Source organism: Heterodontus francisci, unplaced genomic scaffold (assembly GCF_036365525.1).
Source record: "Heterodontus francisci isolate sHetFra1 unplaced genomic scaffold, sHetFra1.hap1 HAP1_SCAFFOLD_106, whole genome shotgun sequence".
Taxonomy (NCBI): Eukaryota; Metazoa; Chordata; class Chondrichthyes; order Heterodontiformes; family Heterodontidae; genus Heterodontus; species Heterodontus francisci.
Window position 1 is genome coordinate 5802695 of NW_027140940.1, and position 23199 is coordinate 5825893.

Here is a 23199-nt window from a genome sequence, read left to right on the forward strand (position 1 = left end):
AGTTCATTCCTCATGACTCAAGGTTCAGTCCCCAGTTAGTAACAGTTCATTCCCCATGTCTCAAGGTTCAGTCCCCAGTTAGTAACAGTTCATTCCTCATGACTCAAGGTTCTGTCCCCAATTAGTAACAGTTCATTCCCCATGTCTCAAGGTTCTGTCCCCAGTTAGTAACAGTTCATTCCCCATGTCTCAAGGTTCAGTCCCCAATTAGTAACAGTTCATTCCCCATGATTCAAGTTTCTGTCCCCAGTTAGTAACAGTTCATTCCTCATGATTCAAGGTTCTGTCCCCAGTTAGTAACAGTTCATTCCTCATGACTCAAGGTTCTGTCCCCAGTTAGTAACAGTTCATTCCCCATGTCTCAAGGTTCAGTCCCCAGTAAGTAACAGTTCATTCCTCATGACTCAAGGTTCAGTCCCCAGTTAGTAACAGTTCATTCCTCATGACTCAAGGTTCAGTCCCCAGTTAGTAACAGTTCATTCCTCATGACTCAAGGTTCAGTCCCCAGTTAGTAACAGTTCATTCCTCATGACTCAAGGTTCTGTCCCCAGTTAGTAACAGTTCATTCCTCATGTCTCAAGGTTCAGTCCCCAGTTAGTAACAGTTCATTCCTCATGACTCAAGGTTCAGTCCCCAGTTAGTAACAGTTCATTCCTCATGACTCAAGGTTCTGTCCCCAGTTAGTAACAGTTCATTCCTCATGACTCAAGGTTCTGTCCCCAGTTAGTAACAGTTCATTCCCCATGGCTCAATGTTCAGTCCCCAGTTAGTAACAGTTCATTCCTCATGACTCAAGGTTCTGTCCCCAGTTAGTAACAGTTCATTCCCCATGACTCAAGGTTCAGTCCCCAATTAGTAACAGTTCATTCCCCATGTCTCAAGGTTCAGTCCCCAGTTAGTAACAGTTCATTCCCCATGACTCAAGGTTCTGTCCCCAATTAGTAACAGTTCATTCCTCATGACTCAAGGTTCTGTCCCCAGTTAGTAACAGTTCATTCTCCATGTCTCAAGGTTCAGTCCCCAGTTAGTAACAGTTCATTCCTCATGACTCAAGGTTCAGTCCCCAATTAGTAACAGTTCATTCCTCATGACTCAAGGTTCTGTCCCCAGTTAGTAACAGTTCATTCTCCATGTCTCAAGGTTCAGTCCCCAGTTAGTAACAGTTCATTCCTCATGACTCAAGGTTCTGTCCCCAGTTAGTAACAGTTCATTCCCCATGACTCAAGGTTCTGTCCCCAATTAGTAACAGTTCATTCCTCATGACTCAAGGTTCTGTCCCCAGTTAGTAACAGTTCATTCTCCATGTCTCAAGGTTCAGTCCCCAGTTAGTAACAGTTCATTCCTCATGACTCAAGGTTCTGTCCCCAGTTAGTAACAGTTCATTCCTCATGACTCAAGGTTCTGTCCCCAGTTAGTAACAGTTCATTCCCCATGACTCAAGGTTCTGTCCCCAGTTAGTAACAGTTCATTCCCCATGACTCAAGGTTCTGTCCCCAATTAGTAACAGTTCATTCCCCATGATTCAAGGTTCAGTCCCCAGTTAGTAACAGTTCATTCCCCATGTCTCAAGGTTCTGTCCCCAGTTAGTAACAGTTCATTCCCCATGACTCAAGGTTCTGTCCCCAGTTAGTAACAGTTCATTCCCCATGACTCAAGGTTCTGTCCCCAATTAGTAACAGTTCATTCCCCAAGACTCAAGGTTCTGTCCCCAATTAGTAACAGTTCATTCCTCATGACTCAAGGTTCAGTCCCCAGTTAGTAACAGTCCATTCCCCATGTCTCAAGGTTCTGTCCCCAGTTAGTAACAGTTCATTCCTCATGACTCAAGGTTCTGTCCCCAGTTAGTAACAGTTCATTCCCCATGACTCAAGGTTCTGTCCCCAGTTAGTAACAGTTCATTCCCCATGACTCAAGGTTCTGTCCCCAATTAGTAACAGTTCATTCCCCATGATTCAAGGTTCAGTCCCCAGTTAGTAACAGTTCATTCCCCATGTCTCAAGGTTCTGTCCCCAGTTAGTAACAGTTCATTCCCCATGACTCAAGGTTCTGTCCCCAGTTAGTAACAGTTCATTCCCCATGACTCAAGGTTCTGTCCCCAATTAGTAACAGTTCATTCCCCAAGACTCAAGGTTCTGTCCCCAATTAGTAACAGTTCATTCCCCATGACTCAAGGTTCTGTCCCCAATTAGTAACAGTTCATTCCCCATGATTCAAGGTTCAGTCCCCAGTTAGTAACAGTTCATTCCCCATGACTCAAGGTTCAGTCCCCAGTTACTAACAGTTCATTCCCCATGACTCAAGGTTCAGTCCCCAGTTAGTAACAGTTCATTCCCCATGTCTCAAGGTTCTGTCCCCAGTTAGTAACAGTTCATTCCCCATGACTCAAGGTTCAGTCCCCAGTTAGTAACAGTTCATTCCTCATGACTCAAGGTTCACTCCCCAGTTAGTAACAGTTCATTCCCCATGTCTCAAGGTTCAGTCCCCAATTAGTAACAGTTCATTCCCCATGTCTCAAGGTTCTGTCCCCAATTAGTAACAGTTCATTCCCCATGACTCAAGGTTCAGTCCCCAGTTAGTAACAGTTCATTCCCCATGTCTCAAGGATCTGTCCCCAATTAGTAACAGTTCATTCCCCATGATTCAAGGTTCTGTCCCCAGTTAGTAACAGTTCATTCCCCATGTCTCAAGGTTCAGTCCCCAGTTAGTAACAGTTCATTCCCCATGTCTCAAGGTTCAGTCCCCAGTTAGTAACAGTTCATTCCCCATGTCTCAAGGTTCAGTCCCCAGTTAGTAACAGTTCATTCCCCATGTCTCAAGGTTCAGTCCCCAGTTAGTAACAGTTCATTCCCCATGTCTCAAGGTTCAGTCCCCAGTTAGTAACAGTTCATTCCCCATGTCTCAAGGTTCTGTCCCCAATTAGTAACAGTTCATTCCCCATGATTCAAGGTTCTGTCCCCAGTTAGTAACAGTTCATCCTCATGACTCAAGGTTCAGTCCCCAGTTAGTAACAGTTCATTCCCCATGTCTCAAGGTTCAGTCCCCAGTTAGTAACAGTTCATTCCTCATGACTCAAGGTTCAGTCCCCAGTTAGTAACAGTTCATTCCCCATGTCTCAAGGTTCAGTCCCCAGTTAGTAACAGTTCATTCCTCATGTCTCAAGGTTCAGTCCCCAGTTAGTAACAGTTCATTCCCCATGTCTCAAGGTTCAGTCCCCAATTAGTAACAGTTCATTCCCCATGATTCAAGTTTCTGTCCCCAGTTAGTAACAGTTCATTCCTCATGATTCAAGGTTCTGTCCCCAGTTAGTAACAGTTCATTCCTCATGACTCAAGGTTCTGTCCCCAGTTAGTAACAGTTCATTCCCCATGTCTCAAGGTTCAGTCCCCAGTTAGTAACAGTTCATTCCTCATGACTCAAGGTTCAGTCCCCAGTTAGTAACAGTTCATTCCTCATGACTCAAGGTTCAGTCCCCAGTTAGTAACAGTTCATTCCTCATGACTCAAGGTTCAGTCCCCAGTTAGTAACAGTTCATTCCTCATGACTCAAGGTTCTGTCCCCAGTTAGTAACAGTTCATTCCTCATGTCTCAAGGTTCAGTCCCCAGTTAGTAACAGTTCATTCCTCATGACTCAAGGTTCTGTCCCCAGTTAGTAACAGTTCATTCCTCATGACTCAAGGTTCTGTCCCCAGTTAGTAACAGTTCATTCCCCATGGCTCAATGTTCAGTCCCCAGTTAGTAACAGTTCATTCCTCATGACTCAAGGTTCTGTCCCCAGTTAGTAACAGTTCATTCCCCATGACTCAAGGTTCAGTCCCCAATTAGTAACAGTTCATTCCCCATGATTCAAGGTTCTGTCCCCAGTTAGTAACAGTTCATTCCCCATGACTCAAGGTTCTGTCCCCAATTAGTAACAGTTCATTCCTCATGACTCAAGGTTCTGTCCCCAGTTAGTAACAGTTCATTCTCCATGTCTCAAGGTTCAGTCCCCAGTTAGTAACAGTTCATTCCTCATGACTCAAGGTTCTGTCCCCAGTTAGTAACAGTTCATTCCTCATGACTCAAGGTTCTGTCCCCAGTTAGTAACAGTTCATTCCTCATGTCTCAAGGTTCAGTCCCCAGTTAGTAACAGTTCATTCCTCATGACTCAAGGTTCAGTCCCCAGTTAGTAACAGTTCATTCCTCATGACTCAAGGTTCAGTCCCCAGTTAGTAACAGTTCATTCCTCATGACTCAAGGTTCAGTCCCCAGTTAGTAACAGTTCATTCCTCATGACTCAAGGTTCTGTCCCCAGTTAGTAACAGTTCATTCCTCATGTCTCAAGGTTCAGTCCCCAGTTAGTAACAGTTCATTCCTCATGACTCAAGGTTCTGTCCCCAGTTAGTAACAGTTCATTCCTCATGACTCAAGGTTCTGTCCCCAGTTAGTAACAGTTCATTCCCCATGGCTCAATGTTCAGTCCCCAGTTAGTAACAGTTCATTCCTCATGACTCAAGGTTCTGTCCCCAGTTAGTAACAGTTCATTCCCCATGACTCAAGGTTCAGTCCCCAATTAGTAACAGTTCATTCCCCATGATTCAAGGTTCTGTCCCCAGTTAGTAACAGTTCATTCCCCATGACTCAAGGTTCTGTCCCCAATTAGTAACAGTTCATTCCTCATGACTCAAGGTTCTGTCCCCAGTTAGTAACAGTTCATTCTCCATGTCTCAAGGTTCAGTCCCCAGTTAGTAACAGTTCATTCCTCATGACTCAAGGTTCTGTCCCCAGTTAGTAACAGTTCATTCCTCATGACTCAAGGTTCTGTCCCCAGTTAGTAACAGTTCATTCCTCATGTCTCAAGGTTCAGTCCCCAGTTAGTAACAGTTCATTCCTCATGACTCAAGGTTCTGTCCCCAGTTAGTAACAGTTCATTCCCCATGACTCAAGGTTCAGTCCCCAATTAGTAACAGTTCATTCCCCATGATTCAAGGTTCTGTCCCCAGTTAGTAACAGTTCATTCCCCATGAATCAAGGTTCTGTCCCCAGTTAGTAACAGTTCATTCCTCATGACTCAAGGTTCTGTCCCCAGTTAGTAACAGTTCATTCTCCATGTCTCAAGGTTCAGTCCCCAGTTAGTAACAGTTCATTCCTCATGACTCAAGGTTCTGTCCCCAGTTAGTAACAGTTCATTCCTCATGACTCAAGGTTCTGTCCCCAGTTAGTAACAGTTCATTCCCCATGTCTCAATGTTCAGTCCCCAGTTAGTAACAGTTCATTCCCCATGTCTCAAGGTTCAGTCCCCAGTTAGTAACAGTTCATTCCCCATGTCTCAAGGTTCAGTCCCCAGTTAGTAACAGTTCATTCCCCATGTCTCAAGGTTCAGTCCCCAGTTAGTAACAGTTCATTCCCCATGTCTCAAGGTTCAGTCCCCAGTTAGTAACAGTTCATTCCCCATGTCTCAAGGTTCAGTCCCCAGTTAGTAACAGTTCATTCCCCATGTCTCAGGGTTCTGTCCCCAGTTAGTAACAGTTCATTCCCCATGTCTCAAGGTTCAGTCCCCAGTTAGTAACAGTTCATTCCCCATGTCTCAGGGTTCTGTCCCCAGTTAGTAACAGTTCATTCCCCATGACTCAAGGTTCAGTCCCCAGTTAGTAACAGTTCATTCCCCATGTCTCAAGGTTCAGTCCCCAGTTAGTAACAGTTCATTCCCCATGTCTCAAGGTTCAGTCCCCAGTTAGTAACAGTTCATTCCCCATGTCTCAAGGTTCAGTCCCCAGTTAGTAACAGTTCATTCCCCATGTCTCAGGGTTCTGTCCCCAGTCAGTAACAGTTCATTCCCCATGTCTCAAGGTTCAGTCCCCAGTTAGTAACAGTTCATTCCCCATGTCTCAAGGTTCAGTCCCCAGTTAGTAACAGTTCATTCCCCATGTCTCAAGGTTCAGTCCCCAGTTAGTAACAGTTCATTCCCCATGTCTCAAGGTTCTGTCCCCAGTTAGTAACAGTTCATTCCCCATGTCTCAAGGTTCTGTCCCCAGTTAGTAACAGTTCATTCCCCATGTCTCTATCTTCAGTTCCCAATTAGAGACAGTGCATGCAGTGAATGAGTAAAATTGGAAGCCATCAGCAATGAACTTGCTTTTCTTTTTTTGTGAATGGCAATTTACATGCACAACTGGACAATATACATTTACATGTCTGCAACAAAATCGCTATGAGTGAAAATTAGAATCAGTAACTGAATGATTTAAAGTAGACTGCGTAATTAAATACAGCCTAGACTTAGTCTGAAGAGGCATCAAATCACTATCTTTAGAAATATGAACAGTACTTGGGGAATTGGAGTTTGAGGATTTATCGGGATCACTCTCGAGATACAATAGATGTGATTGGGGAATTGGAGTTTGAGGATTTATCGGGATCACTCTCGAGATACAATAGATGTGATTGGGGAATTGGAGTTTGAGGATTTATCGGGATCACTCTCAAGATACAATAGATGTGATTGGGGAATTGGAGTTTGAGGATTTATCGGGATCACTCTTGAGATACAATAGATGTGATTGGGGAATTGGAGTTTGAGGATTTATCGGGATCAATCTCGAGATACAAAAGATGTGATTGGGGAATTGGAGTTTGAGGATTTATCGGGATCACTCTCAAGATACAATAGATGTGATTGAGGAATTGGAGTTTGAGGATTTATCGGGATCACTGTCGAGATACAATAGATGTGATTGGGGAATTGGAGTTTGAGGATTTATCGGGATCACTGTCGAGATACTATAGATGTGATTGGGGAATTGGAGTTTGTGGATTTATCAGGATCACTCTCAAGATACAATAGATGTGATTGGGGAATTGGAGTTTGTGGATTTATCGGGATCACTCTCGAGATACAATAGATGTGATTGGGGAATTGGAGTTTGAGGATTTATCGGAATCACTCTCGAGATACATTAGATGTGATTGGGGAATTGGAGTTTGAGGATTTATCGGGATCACTCTTGAGATACAATAGATGTGATTGGGGAATTGGAGTTTGAGGATTTATCGGAATCACTCTCGAGATACATTAGATGTGATTGGGGAATTGGAGTTTGAGGATTTATCGGGATCACTCTTGAGATACAATAGAAGTGATTGGGGAATTGGAGTTTGAGGATTTATCAGGATCACTCTCGAGATACATTAGATGTGATTGGGGAATTGGAGTTTGAGGATTTATCGGGATCACTCTTGAGATACAATAGATGTGATTGGGGAATTGGAGTTTGAGGATTTATCGGAATCACTCTCGAGATACATTAGATGTGATTGGGGAATTGGAGTTTGAGGATTTATCGGGATCACTCTTGAGATACAATAGATGTGATTGGGGAATTGGAGTTTGAGGATTTATCAGGATCACTCTCGAGATACAATAGATGTGATTGGGGAATTGGAGTTTGTGGATTTATCAGGATCACTCTCAAGATACAATAGATGTGATTGGGGAATTGGAGTTTGTGGATTTATCGGGATCACTCTCGAGATACAATAGATGTGATTGGGGAATTGGAGTTTGAGGATTTATCGGAATCACTCTCGAGATACATTAGATGTGATTGGGGAATTGGAGTTTGAGGATTTATCGGGATCACTCTTGAGATACAATAGATGTGATTGGGGAATTGGAGTTTGAGGATTTATCGGAATCACTCTCGAGATACATTAGATGTGATTGGGGAATTGGAGTTTGAGGATTTATCGGGATCACTCTTGAGATACAATAGATGTGATTGGGGAATTGGAGTTTGAGGATTTATCAGGATCACTCTCGAGATACAATAGATGTGATTGGGGAATTGGAGCTTGAGGATTTATCGGGATCACTCTCAAGATACAATAGATGTGATTGGGGAATTGGAGTTTGAGGATTTATCGGGATCACTCTCGAGATACAATAGATGTGATTGGGGAATTGGAGTTTGAGGATTTATCGGGATCACTCTCGAGATACAAAAGATGTGATTGGGGAATTGGAGTTTGAGGATTTATCGGGATCACTCTCAAGATACAATAGATGTGATTGGGGAATTGGAGTTTGAGGATTTATCAGGATCACTCTCGAGATACAATAGATGCGATTGGGGAATTGGAGTTTGTGGATTTATTGGGATCATTCTCGAGATACAATAGATGTGATTGGGGAATTGGAGTTTGAGGATTTATCGGGATCACTCTCGAGATACAATAGATGTGATTGGGGAATTGGAGTTTGAGGATTTATCGGGATCACTCTCAAGATACAATAGATGTGATTGGGGAATTGGAGTTTGAGGATTTATCGGGATCACTCTCAAGATACAATAGATGTGATTGAGGAATTGGAGTTTGAGGATTTATCGGGATCACTGTCGAGATACAATAGATGTGATTGGGGAATTGGAGTTTGAGGATTTATCGGGATCACTCTCAAGATACAATAGATGTGATTGGGGAATTGGAGTTTGAGGATTTATCGGAATCACTCTCGAGATACATTAGATGTGATTGGGGAATTGGAGTTTGAGGATTTATCGGGATCACTCTCGAGATACAATAGATGTGATGGGGGAATTGGAGTTTGAGGATTTATCAGGATCACTCTCGAGATACAATAGATGTGATTGGGGAATTGGAGTTTGAGGATTTATCAGGATCACTCTCGAGAGACAATAGATGTGATTGGGGAATTGGAGTTTGAGGATTTATCAGGATCACTCTCGAGAGACAATAGATGTGATTGGGGAATTGGAGTTTGAGGATTTATCGGGATCACTCTCAAGATACAATAGATGTGATTGGGGAATTGGAGTTTGAGGATTTATCAGGATCACTCTCGAGATACAATAGATGTGATTGGGGAATTGGAGTTTGAGGATTTATCGGGATCACTCTCAAGATACAATAGATGTGATTGGGGAATTGGAGTTTGAGGATTTATCAGGATCACTCTCGAGATACAATAGATGTGATTGAGGAATTGGAGTTTGAGGATTTATCGGGATCACTCTCAAGATACAATAGATGTGATTGGGGAATTGGAGCCTGTGGATTTATTGGGATCATTCTCGAGATACAATAGATGTGATTGGGGAATTGGAGTTTGAGGATTTATCAGGATCACTCTCGAGATACAGTAGATGTGATTGGGGAATTGGAGTTTGAGGATTTATCAGGATCACTCTCGAGATACAATAGATGTGATTGAGGAATTGGAGTTTGAGGATTTATCAGGATCACTCTCGAGATACAATAGATGTGATTTTGGAATTGGAGTTTGAGGATTTATCGGGATCACTCTCGAGATACAATAGATGTGATTGGGGAATTGGAGTTTGAGGATTTATCAGGATCACTCTCGAGATACAATAGATGTGATTGGGGAATTGGAGTTTGAGGATTTATCAGGATCACTCTCGAGATACAATAGATGTGATTGGGGAATTGGAGTTTGAGGATTTATCGGGATCACTCTCGAGATACAATAGATGCGATTGGGGAATTGGAGTTTGAGGATTTATCGGGATCACTCTCGAGATACAATAGATGTGATTGAGGAATTGGAGTTTGAGGATTTATCAGGATCACTCTCGAGATACAATAGATGTGATTGGGGAATTGGAGTTTGAGGATTTATCAGGATCACTCTCGAGATACACTAGATGTGATTGGGGAATTGGAGTTTGAGGATTTATCAGGATCACTCTCGAGATACAATAGATGCGATTGGGGAATTAGAGTTTGAGGATTTATCAGGATCACTCTCGAGATACAATAGATGCGATTGGGGAATTGGAGTTTGAGGATTTATCAGGATCACTCTCGAGATACAATAGATGTGATTGGGGAATTGGAGTTTGAGGATTTATCAGGATCACTTTCGAGATACAATAGATGCGATTGGGGAATTGGAGTTTGAGGATTTATCAGGATCACTCTCAAGATACAATAGATGTGATTGGGGAATTGGAGTTTGAGGATTTATCAGGATCACTCTCGAGATACAATAGATGTGATTGGGGAATTGGAGTTTGAGGATTTATCGGGATCACTTTCAAGATACAATAGATGTGATTGGGGAATTGGAGTTTGAGGATTTATCAGGATCACTCTCGAGATACAATAGATGTGATTGGGGAATTGGAGTTTGAGGATTTATCAGGATCATTATCGAGGTACAATAGATGTAATTGGGGAATTGGAGTTTGAGGATTTATCAGGATCACTCTCGAGATACAATAGATGTGATTGGGGAATTGGAGTTTGAGGATTTATCGGGATCACTCTCGAGATACATTCGAGGTGATTGGGGAATTGGAGTTTGAAGATTCAATAGCAGAGACTCGGCCTGTCTGTCTAACGGGAATGCTGGACACAACACTCATGTATCCATGCACAGAAGTTCCTCGGATACTTAATGAACTTAATAAAACTTTTCAATAATTAAACCCAGAATTGTTGAGGTTTTGTTTTGCATGCTGTTTCCCCGACTTTGCAACTACACTTCAGATATTCAACTATGGTGTGGGGGGTAGAGGGAGGGGTGGGTGAAGAGGGGGAGGGGTGGGGAGAGCGGGGAGGGGTGGGGAGAGGGAGCATGCAAAATGCAGGGACCAGACAGTTGCAATGCCTGAAGTACTGTGGAGAAGTAGAGAAAGCAACTGGGTAGGGGAGAAAGAAACTGGATTGGGCATCCGCAGCTGGAGGGAATGGCTGAATGGAGAGGGCCGGAAGCGAGAGGCTGTAGAGAGCCGCGGGGAGCGAGTGTACGAAGACCTTGGTGTCACCGGGTCCAGGGACTGGCCAGTAAGTCTTTTGCTATTGTGCTTATGGCGCATGCACAGAAAAAGGCGCTCCTCTTCCGTTCCGCTGCTCTCCCCTTCCTCCCTCTCCCCCAGCTCTCTCCCTCCCCACTTCCTTACCCCTCCCTCTCCCTCTTTCTCCCCCTCTCCCTCTTTCTCCTCCCTCTCCCTTCGCCCCCCTCGCCCCCCGGCACCGCTTCCTCTGGTCTCCCCGCGCTGCTCTCCCCGGCCCCCGCGCTGCTCTCCTCGGCCCCCGTGCTGCTCTCCCCGGCCCCCGCGCTGATCTCCGCGGCCCCCGCGCTGATCTCCCCGGCCCCCGCGCTGCTCTCCCCGGCCCCCGCGCTGCTCTTCCCGGCCCGTGCCACTCTCTCACTCCGGCCATTGTATTCTGCCACGTGATTGTCAGGTTTCATCTCTGTGATTCTTTGAACAGCGCCATCTTTAGTCCTGGCAGCTGCTACAGTCGCAAGCTGTGACGTTTTCGTGGCACATGCTGTATTTGCGCATGTGCCAAAACAGCGCCACCTACCGATCGCGTTGTCAACAATTGCGGTCTTTCTAATATTTGTCAGTTCCGAAGAAGGGTCACTGACCCGAAACGTTAACTTTGCTTCTCTATCCACAGATGCTGCCAGACCTGCTGAGTGAATCCAGCATTTCTTGTTTTTGCTTGCGTAACAATTGTTTGTGAAACACTAGAAAACGCAGATCTTTTGAAGTGTGTTTCCTACTCTGCTTGGTATTTCAACTTACTGTGTACTAATCAATAAACGGTTCTTACCTACACTGTAGCAGAACTCAGCCCCAGGCTCATAATTATCCGGTTCGCCCTTTCTTGCCTTTTCCTGATTCTAGGGGTGTTGAAAGTCTTTGCCGTTTTAATCATAATGAAATATTTACAATGTAATCAGTTGCTGCACTGTTATGTAATAAGATGTTTTTAATGAGTTCTATTTTTCATTGACACAAATTTAAATTTTTTGTGTTTAGTTTATCTCTTGGTTTCCCTTCGTGCTTTGTATTCTTGGTGACAAAAGCAGTTTAACAGCTTCAATCTGCATTAATAGGAACTTGGCCCTTTTCTTTAATTGCACAGTTTTCAAATGAATCGACTGCATCTCGTTAGGTGTTGGAAAGACTTCTCGTGCCTGCCTCAAAACATATTGTATTGAATAAAGAAAGTAAAGGAGGCTTGTGAAGTAAATTAAGAGATTTATAGGGGAAAGACAACGAATTAGGCTTTGAATTTGGAATATATTTAATGAATTGTCAGACCTGATAAATCACTGTTTTTAGTTTAATATGGCCTCAGTGTTTATGGATAATTTATGAAATTAAGAGGCATTTTTCATATACAAATCTGGGCATTGGTACTTAACAGTTGATATATAATTTTGAATATATTTTAATTCCTTTATTCATGTGACGAAGCGGTCGTAAATCAGTTAATATTTTTGTTTGCAAAATCTGACCTACTGGATTAAAATATTGAATCAAGGAGATACATTTCAAAGATTACTGGACTAGTAATCCAGAGACCTGGACTCAATCCAGTGACGGCAGGACGTCAAGGCAGGAAACACTTCGCACTGCTCTGCAGTGAATGATTCCATCGAAAGTAGAGCACAACCTCTTTAATATAGGAATGTATATTTTATAATTAATCACTCAGGACCTTCCTGGTCTCTGCATCTCAGCTGCTCACTGGATAAACCTGCAGCAAGTATTTCAACCTGTAAAGCAGGAGTCTAGGTCATGTATAATGATATTTTCTGAGCCTTCGGGCAATGCTGTGTTTATTTTAAGCAATACAGATACTGGTACAGTGTGGGACAACCTGTCTGGACACAACTCCATGGGTTTCTGTTTAACTAGTGACCAAACAATCACTAACTTCTATGGTAACAATCTTCGGCTCACTACCTCCAGTACATGGCTCCAGTATTAATGTACTTTTTCAACAACCTTTCAAGTCCATTTACAGTTTTTGTTGTTTACCTGCACAAGCTTAAAAAGTAAAAAACAGAAGCTGGGTTTACTGAACATTCCGGTGGTCGGGTCGGGCATGGGAAAGAATGAAAGGACTCGGGCCGGGTCGGGTTTCATTTGCAGACCCGAGCAGGCCTTCACTTTCCACTTACCAGCCCAAGCCTGAATGATGTCCAGGTCTTTCTGCAGTGGAGAGAGATGCGACTGCTTACAGAACATCGGCGCAGGTTCAACCATGATCGCCCATAGTACAACTCGAGGGTCACAATACTGAGCTGTTAACTCTGTTTCACTCTCCATAGATGCTGCAGGACCTGCTGAGTCTTTCCAACATTTTCTGATTGTTATTTTGTTTAAATAATCGCTAGCAAATCAGCCAGGCTCAAACACAGTCTGGCTTCCTCGAACACCCGGGATTTCCTGCACACACGCACTGTTCCTCCCTGCTGGTAATCCAGGCATTTCCAGTGACATAAACAAAAACAGAAAATGTTGGAAATTCTCAGCAGGTCAGACAGCATCTGTGTAGAGAACAGCAGAGTTAATGTTTCAGGTCAAAGATCTTTCATCAGAATCCAATTCACAGGAAGTATTAATAAACTAAATCTCACAAAGTCTTGGTAAAATATGTAGGTGGTAAGGAGCGTCCACGGGCAGGACAGGTAGAGAGGAGGAAAGATTTAGGGAGGTAATTCCAGAGTTTAGGACCGAGGCAGCTGAAGACACTGCCCCAATGGTGAAAATCTGGAATGTAACATAATTTGAGGAGTGCAGGCATCTCAGAGGATTGTAGGGTTGGAGGAGATTACAGAGATAGAGAGGGATGAGACCAGGGAGGGATCTGAATGATAAAGATAAATTTTAAATCAGAGCTTTGCTGGACAGGGAGACAATGTCGGTCAGTGAGCACAGGGTTGATTGGTGAACGGGACAAGCTGTGCATTAAAATACAGACAGCAGAGTTTTGGATGAGCTGAAGATTATGGAGGGTCAAGCTGGGATTCTGACCAGGAGACCACTGAAATACTTGAGTCGAGAAGTAACAACGATAAGGATGAATGTTTCAGCAGCTGACCAGCAAAAGCAGGAGTAGAGGTCGCCGATGTTAAGGAGGTGAAAATAAGCTGTCATGGTGATGCAGAGTATGTGTGGTCAGAAACTCAATTCAGGGTCAAAATGGACACCGAGGTTGGAAACAGTTCGACTCGGCCTCAGACAGTTGTCGGGGAGAGGGATGTTGCCAGTGGTTAGAGAACAGAATTTACATCATGGCCGAAGACAATGGTTTAGGTCTCCCCAATATTTATTTAATTCAAGTAAATTTATGCTCATCAAATACTGGATGTCGGACAAGCCATGTCAAAAATCTGTGGCTGGAATGAGAAGAGTCCTTCATTGCTAAAGGGATTGAGTTTAAAAGCAGAGAGGTTATGTTGCAGCTGTATAAGTTACTGCTGAGGCCGCACCTGGAGTACTGTGTGCAGTTTTGGTCTCCTTACTTGAGAAAGGATGTACTGGCACTGGAGGGGGTGCAGAGGAGGTTCACTCGGTTGATTCCGGAGTTGAGGGGGTTGGCTTATGAGGAGAGACTGAGTAGATTGGGATTATATTCATTGGCGTTCAGAAGAATGAGGGGGGATCTTATAGAAACATATAAAATTATGAAGGGAATAGATAAGATACAAGTAGAGAGGATGTTTCCACTGACAGGTGAAGCTAGGACAAGAGGGCACAGCCTCAAGATTAGAGGGAGCAGATTTAGGACTGAATTGAGAAGGAACTTCTTCACCCAGAGGGTTGTTAATCTATGGAATTCCTTGCCCAGTGAAGTAGTTGACGCTTCTTCAGTAAACGTTTTTAAAGCTAAGGTAGATATCTTTGTGAACAATAAAGGAATTAAGGGATACTGTGAGAGCGCGGGTAAGTGGATCTGAGTCCACGAAAAGATCAGCCATGATCTTATTGAATGGCGGAGCAGGTTCAAAGGGCCGGACGGCCTACTCCTGCTCCTAGTTCTTATGTTCTAAGAGAAACCTTTGACAGTGAGTGAAGATGATTATCTGGCGACTATTGTTCCGAGAGCATTGGAATCAGGAGAGGATAATCCCACCCAGTTAGACAACAGAGGAGAGGTGTTGCTGGAGGATGGTGAGTTCACCATGTCAAAATCTGCAGACTGGTCATGAAGGAACTTCAAACAAACACAGTCACATAGGATATCATTTGTAACTTTAATAAGGGCCTGCATCAGTGCTGTGGTTTGGGCAGAAACCTGATTGGCAGTCACTCAAACATGGCATTCATGGAAAGATAGGCAGGCATTGTGGATGTGACAACACATTCATGAGCTTGACAGGAAAGAGAGTTTGGAGATAGGATGGTAGTTTGCAACGACAGAGGGATCAAGGGTGTTTCTGTTGAGGAGAGGGTAATGACAACAGAAACAGAGGAGGACAGTTCCTGAAGGGAGGAAGCCATTAGCAATATCAACTGTAATCATGGAGGAGGGGAGTGGGGCAGCACAGTGGTGCAGTGGTTAACACCTCAGCCTCACAGCTCCAGCGACCAGAGTTCAATTCTGGGTACTGCCTGTGTGGAGTTTGCAAGTTCTCCCTGTGTCTGCGTGGGTTTTCTCCGGGTACTCCAGTTTCCTCCCACCACCAAAAGACTTGCAGGTTGATAGGTAAATTGGCCATTATAAATTGCCCCCAGTATAGGGAGGTGGTCGGGAAATATAGGGACAGGTGAGGATGTGGTAGGAATATGGGATTATTGTAGGATTAGTATAAATGGGTGGTTGATGGTCGGCACAGACTCGGTGTGCCGAAGGGCCTGTTTCAGTGCTGTATCTCTAAACTAAACTATAAGCTAAACTAACATGGGGACGAGGAAGGGAAGGAGGTGGTTATTTAAATATAATGGTGGAAGTATTTAAGTAATTACAGAAGTAGACCCATCTGAATCCCAGATGGAAAATATTTGGGGAAAACTGCATTAAAATTGATGTGTCCATTTCTCTACAGTAAAGCACAATGATTGTTCTCAGCATATTGCTGGTCTGGTCACTCTCCTGATTCTAGCCCCAGAGTCACCGGGTAAGTCAGTGTTGTGAGTTCTGCAGGTAATGAACACACCCTGGGTAAAGATCAGTTGTACAAGGCAGTCATAAACACAACCTTCAGCTTGATCAGTTCAATCCTCCCCCGCCCTATTCTCTGGCACAGGGCTGAATCTGAATCGCACATCATCTCATTCAGATTAGATTGTCCTGATCCTTTAACCAGTCATTAAAATTACTTGCATATACAATCACTAAACTGCCCCCAAACTGTTTCGAAGACCCCACACTGAAACCATGTTCGGTAGCTGGAATCAAATCTTTATCCTGAATTTGGTTTCATTGTTCACCATAAATCCTCTATTATCAAACTATAAACGGGCAGAGTCCGCAAGGGACGAAGATTGTGGTTAGTTTATTGGGATCAAACTTCATAGAGAAGGGCAAAGTGAACAATCTGATTTAACATGGCATTTATTTGGAATTACCTTTCCTTTAGATCATGAGCTGTTTCTTGGAGCTGATTCTAATTTACCAATAATGCGATATAGAATCCTAGCTGTATTAAGCTCAGTATCAGGCATTTTACAAAGTTCTTCCGTCGCCTCTGCCTCCTGGCTCACTTCTTTGACCAGGAGTCCTCCCCCCGACCAGCAGACCCATTCACCTGCCTCCAGCATTCTCCCTCTACTTGGACCCCTCCCCCTGGCCTCTTACTCGCTCTTGATCGCTTCATTGAAAACTGTCGGCGAGACATTGGTCATCTCAATTTCTCTGCCCCCCTCACTCACTCACTCTAACCTGTCCCCCTCTGAGCTTGAGGCACTCCGTTCTCTCAGGTCTAACCCCGACATAGTCATAAAACCTGGAGGTGGTGCTGTTGTCGTATGGCGTACCGACCTCTACCTTGCAGAAGCTCAATGCCAACTCACGGACACGTCTTCCTACCTCCCTCTGGACCATGACCCCACCACCGAACATCAAGCCACCGTCCAAAGGACTGTCACTGACCTCATCTCCTCTGGAGATCTTCCCTCTGCAGCTTCCAACCTCATAGTCCCACAACCCTGGACAGCCCACTTCTACCTCCTTCCCAAAATCCACAAATGGGACTGTCCCGGCAGACTCATTGTGTCAGCCTGCTCCTGCCCCACTGAACTTATTTCTTCCTATCTAGACTCTATCTTTTCTCCGCTGGTCCAGTCTCTTCCCACCTACATCCGTGACTCTTCTGACGCTCGACGTCATTTTGACAATTTCCAGTTTCCTGGTCCCAACCGCCTCCTCTTCACGATGGACGTCCAATCGCTCTACACCTCCATCCCCCACCAGGATGGTTTGAGGGCTCTCCGCTTCTTCCTGGAACAGAGGCCCAACCAGTCCCCATCCACCACCACCCTCCTCCGCCTGGCTGAACTTATTCTCACATTGAACAACTTCTCCTTCAACTCCACACACTTCCTGCAAGTAAAAGGTGTCGCTATGGGTACCCACATGGGTCCTAGTTATGCCTGTCTTTTTGTGGGATATGTCGAGCATTCTTTGTTCCAGTCCTACTCAGGCCCCCTCCCCCAACTCTTTGTCCGGTACATTGATGACTGTATTGGTGCCGTTTCCTGCTCCCGCCCCGAACTAGAAAACTTTATCAACTTTGCTTCCAATTTCCACCCTTCTCTCACCTTTACATGGTCCATCTCTGACACTTCCCTTCCCTTCCTCGACTTCTCTGTCTCCATCTCTGGGGATAGGTTGTCTACTAATATCCATTATAAGCCCACCGACTCCCACAGCTACCTCGACTACACTTCTTCACACCCTACCTCCTGTAAGGACTCCATTCCATTCTCCCAGTTTCTCGGTGTCCGACGCATCTGCTCTGATGATGCTACCTTCCATGACGGTGCTTCTGATATGACCTCCTTTTTCCTCAACCGAGGATTTCCCCCCACTGTGGTTGACAGGGCCCTCAACCGTATCCGGCGCATTCCCCGCACCTCTACCCTCACCACTTCCCCTCCCTCCCAGAACCGTGACAGGGTTCCCCTTGTCCTCACTTATCACTCCATCAGCCTCCATATCCAAAGGAACATCCTCCGCCATTTCCGCCACCTCCAGCGTGATGCCACTACCAGTCACATCTTCCCCTCCCTTCCCCTGTCAGCATTCCGAAGGGATCATTCCCTCCGCGACACCCTGGTCCACTCCTCCATTAACCCCACCACCTCGTCTCCATCCCATGGCACCTTCCCCTTCAATCGCAGGAGGTGCAATACCTGCCTATTTATCTCCTCTCTCCTCACTATCCCAGGCCCCAAATACTCCTTTCAGGTGAAGCAGCGATTTACTTGTACTTCTTTCAATGTAGTATACTGCATTCGCTGCTCACAGTGTGGTCTCCTCTACATTGGGGAAACCAAGCGCAGACTGGGTGACCGCTTTGCGGAACATCTCCGCTCAGTCCGCAAGCAGGACCCTGAGCTTCCGGTTGCTTGTCATTTCAACACTCCGCCCTGCTCTCATGCTCACACCTCTGTCCTGGGATTGCTGCAGTGTTCCAGTGAACATCAACGCAAGCTCGAGGAACAGCATCTCATCTACCGATTAGGCACACTACAGCCTGCCGGACTGAACATTGAGTTCAATAATTTCAGAGCATGACAGCCCCCCATTTTACTTTCACTTTTAGTTATTTTTCTTCTTTTTTTTTACTTTTTTACAATCTTTTTTTTTTGCATTTATTTCATTTCATCTTAGTTTGTTCAGTTTGCTTACCCACTGTTTTTTTCAGGTTTACACTTGCTGCTGTTCAATATTCAGTGTACTAACAACTAATCTGCACGAATGCTTTGTCTTTCAACACACCATTAACATATTGTTTGCCTTTGCTCCGTGACCTTTTGCTCAGCTATGTGGCCTGGTCCAATCAAAACCTCCTTTGTTATCTCTTGCCCCACCCCCACCTCACTTGCTTATAACCTGTGACTTTTCTAATATTTGTCAATTCCGAAGAAGGGTCACTGACCCGAAACGTTAACTCTGCTTCTCTTTCCACAGGTGCTGCCAGACCTGCTGAGTGGTTCCAGCATTTCTTGTTTTTATTTCAGATTTCCAGCATCCGCAGTATTTTGCTTTTATCCTTTGTATCATTGGCTGGCTAGTATTGCAAATTTACCTTTTCATTTCATTAAAGTAAAGATTTGGCAGTAGATTCAATTAATTGTGAGACTGAAAAACTGAAATGTTCATGAATTTCAGAATTATAATTTCCATTTAGTATTGCTGAAAATAGAGACATGTTGTTGAAGCTTTTCATCTTTTACTCATCAGGACAACAGGTTCAAAATCCTGGAACTCCCTTCCTAACAGCACTGTGGGTGTACCTACCCCAAATGGACTGTAGCGGTTCAAGAAGGCAGCTGATCACCACCTTCTCAAGGGCAATTCGGGATGGGCAATAAATGCTGGCCTGACCAGTGACGTCTACATCCCATGAATGAATAAAAAAAAATTCAAAATAATACCAATGCAAGGGAAAGAAGTAACTTTACACTGTCTGGCAAGACAGTGCTGATTGATTGGTAGAGGTGTTGCCACGGAGAATGCAGCAGTTTATGGTGACTGACAGTTAACTGATAAGCTTTGATTGAAATTTAAACCAGGCAGCTTGACTCTGATTGGTCAATACATTGCCCTGATGGATGAACCAGTGAATGGCTGTCGCTTATTTTGTTTAGCTGAAACAGGATCAATGTGTGTATGTCTGTAAAGAATAGGCCCCTGTGCATTGATATGCGTTTTTATCCAGTGCATGCAAATGTGCCACACTGCAAATCCGACTTCCAATCTTAAGTTCGTTGTCAGCATAATTCTTAGCACACTGAGCATTATTTAGCAAATGGTGTCTAATCACGGAATCACATCTAATGTGAGACACTTTGTTTTGAGTTTTGAATGCACGGGCTGGTTGGGTACGGCCTGTACCTTGCCCATTGTGAACAGTGGAAGGGACATGTTGTTTGATAAGATCTGCCAGTCTTTGCAACGTAAGACCGATATACCTAGCATCACACTGGCATTGAATTTCACATATCACATTACTCATTTGTGTGATAAGCAGGTGAAGATAGATGTTTCACATTGCTACTCTGCAGTAGTAACACGTGTGGTGTTCACCACTAACAGGATGCTGTCATCAAACCGAAAAGACATCCTGTTTCTCCTGATTTTACCTTCCCGCCTCACCTACAATAATCTTAATTCCCTTCATTTCATCTTGCATGGTTGCTGATTCTGCTCCTGTATCCGTTTGCTCCCCAGCTCTTTATTTGATTCCCTTTCCAAGTCGGATCACTATCCCTGCTCCCCTCTCCATCCTGCTGAAAGTTGGATTTCCCATCCATTGCAAAGGATTCATCAAAGTTATTCAAAGTCTCTGCCAAATGTAGTTACTGGTTGGGAAAATGATACCTACAATACTGGGCGAGCAATTGGTTAATATTCCTCTTCAATATTACTTTAATTTTTGCTTACACATCTTTTTTTACTTATCACTCGACTCCTCCGTTTGGATCTATCTTCTCTGTCCTCCCGCCCTGTACAACATGGTCCTAATAATATTAAATGGCATTGAAATTACTAATCTTTTAACCATTGTAACAGTGACTGCAGGTCTCCCAGTTCTTTCTGTTTGTTGTTCCGAAGGGAAATCGGGTTCCTTTGCCTGAATAATTTCTGTATCATCAATGCAATTTTAATGTTCACCATGAAACCTGCTGCTGTTTATAATCTTTCCCACATAAACTGTCATCTTACAACTCAGTTCTTCAATTCCTTCAAGCCAAGGAACTAACCCTGATTCTGTGGATCCATGAACATGCTTATCCTGAAATAAATGGAGCAACAGCCCGTGAGTTTAAAAGAGAAGTGCAAACTGCCAAGTAAGTAATCCTCTTTTAACTCTTTGAGAGATTGTCACCCTCACAGAGTCACTGTCCCGCCAATTCAGTTCACTGCACTTGATATTAAGATGACGCTGAAATGGTGGAACACAGTGAATACTCTGGGTTGTGAATACATTCCACCAGTAGCAGCTGAAGAGCTGAACATCATAACAAGCTGTCCGAGCAAAGCAATTCCAAAGCATCTGACACTGACATATTGGACAATATAAAACATTAACCGGCTGTATCTTATCCACAAAGTCTAAACATATCACCCTATCAGCCATCTCACAATGATCAGCAAAGTGATAGATGAACTCATCAATAGTGCCTTTAAATGTCAGTATTGACCCAACAATAAACTGGTTGTGGGTGTTCAGTTCATATTGCACCTGAAATCTTCAGACTTATTCACAAATGCAAGAGTTAAATTCCAGAGAAATGGTGATTGCAATTCCCCCTTAACAAGGCAGCATTTGACTCACTTTGGGAATGAAGAACCCGAACATCCTGAACTCTATATGGATTAAAGAGTGCCCCCACCTGCAATCCCGTAACCACCCACCTCTCCACTCCCACTACCCCATACCCCCTCCCCCAAACTCAGGGCTGGAAACTTTGAATTTCGGTGATAGGGGTTATGTTGAAGAATCCTGGACTCTAACTTTATCGTCATTACCATTTCATACAGTAGAAATCAATGCAGGAGTTCCTCAGGGTAGTGTCCTGGGCCCAACCATCTTCAGCTGCTTCATCAATGACCTTCCTTCAATCATAAGGTCAGAAGTGGGGATGTTCGCTGATGATTGCACAATGTTCAGCACCATTCGTGACTCCTCAGATACTGAAACAGTCTGTGTAGAAATGCAGCAAGACTTGGACAATATCCAGGCTTGGGCTGATAAGTGGCAAGTAACATTCGCGCCACACAAGTGCCAGGCAATGACCATCTCCAACAAGAGAGAATCTAACCATCTCCCCTTGACATTCAACAGCATTACCATCGCTGAAACCCCCACTATCAACATCCTAGGGGCGACCATTGACCAGAAACTGAACTGGAGTAGCCATATAAATACCATGGGTACAAGAGCAGGTCAGAGACTAGGAATCCTGAGACGAGTAACTCACCTCCTGACTCCCCAAAGCCTGTCCACCATCAACAAGGCACAGGTCAGGAGTGTGATGGAATACTCTCCACTTGCCTGGATGGGTGCAACTCCAACAACACTCAAGAAGCTCGACACCATCCAGGACAAAGCAGCCCGCTTGATTGGCACCCCATCTTCAAACATTCACTCCCTCCACCACCGACGCACAGTGGCAGCAGTGTGTACCATCTACAAGATGCACTGCAGCAATGCACCAAGGCTCCTTAGACAGCACCTTCCAAACCCGTGAACTCGACCAACTAGAAGGACAAGGGCAGCACGTACATGGGAACACCACCACCTACAAGTTCCCCTCCAAGTCACACACCATCCTGACTTGGAACTATATCGGCGTTCCTTCACTGTCGCTGGGTCAAAATCCTGGAACTTACTTCCTAACAGCACTGTGGGTGTACCTACCCCAAATGGACTGCAGCGGTTCAAGAAGGCAGCTCACCACCACCTTCTCAAGGGCAATTAGGGATGGGCAATAAATGCTGGCCTGGCCAGCGACGTCCACATCCCGTGAATGAATTAAAATGAAATACATTTAAACGTTATTTACAACAGTACAATGTTAGCTGGCGAGATTATATTTTGAAGTTTTTTTTATTAAACAGTGCTGCTTCCAGTAAGTTAATTTCTGAATAAAACAATTCTTTCTAACTCGATCTATTATGGATATTACAACTAATCAATAACTTTGATCAACTATGCAGAGAAAAGACGACGAGTCCATTCGGGTACATATAATTGTGTTCAGTAAATTCAGGGTCCTTACCTTGTGCTGTGTCTCTTGATTGCAGTTCCAGACTGTCTGGTGGGTTCGAGTTGTGTGTTCTGCATGCACCCTGGTTAGAGATTAATTCCACATTTCAGTCATAAAGATGACCTTCAGACTTTTCATTACAATACAACATGCCCTGTTGTTTGGAGCAAGGAGAATCTGAATGCCACACGGTCTCATTCAAATTCGAACTGAATCACTGATCTTTTATCTAATGTCATGGATTCTGTGTATGGTAACAATGTCTAAATACCACCTCATCTGTGAGTGTGGTGGGAGAAGATTCGATCAAGGTTTTCACAAGGGAATTAGATTGTTACCTGAACAGGAAGAATGTGCGGTGTTACAGGGAGAAGGCACGGGGGTGATATTAGGTGAATTGTTCATTCAGCGAGCTGGTGGCGACATGTTGGGCCGAATGGCCTCCTTCAGCGCTGTAACGATTCCGTGGTTCAGAAGACCCCACAGAAAT

General features: G+C 44.2%; 1 protein-coding gene across 1 annotated transcript in view; it reads right to left on the reverse strand.

Moving 5' to 3' along the window:
• The window catches only part of LOC137361457 (NACHT, LRR and PYD domains-containing protein 3-like), a 130996-nt gene extending 107797 nt beyond the window's left edge, over positions 1-23199 (reverse strand). Inside the window, exons 1-2 of the mRNA XM_068026319.1 lie at positions 23048-23199; positions 22722-22791 (exon numbers count right to left, since the gene is read on the reverse strand). The gene's annotated coding sequence lies outside the window, so the exon portion shown is untranslated. The remainder of the gene's footprint in view (positions 1-22721; positions 22792-23047) is intronic.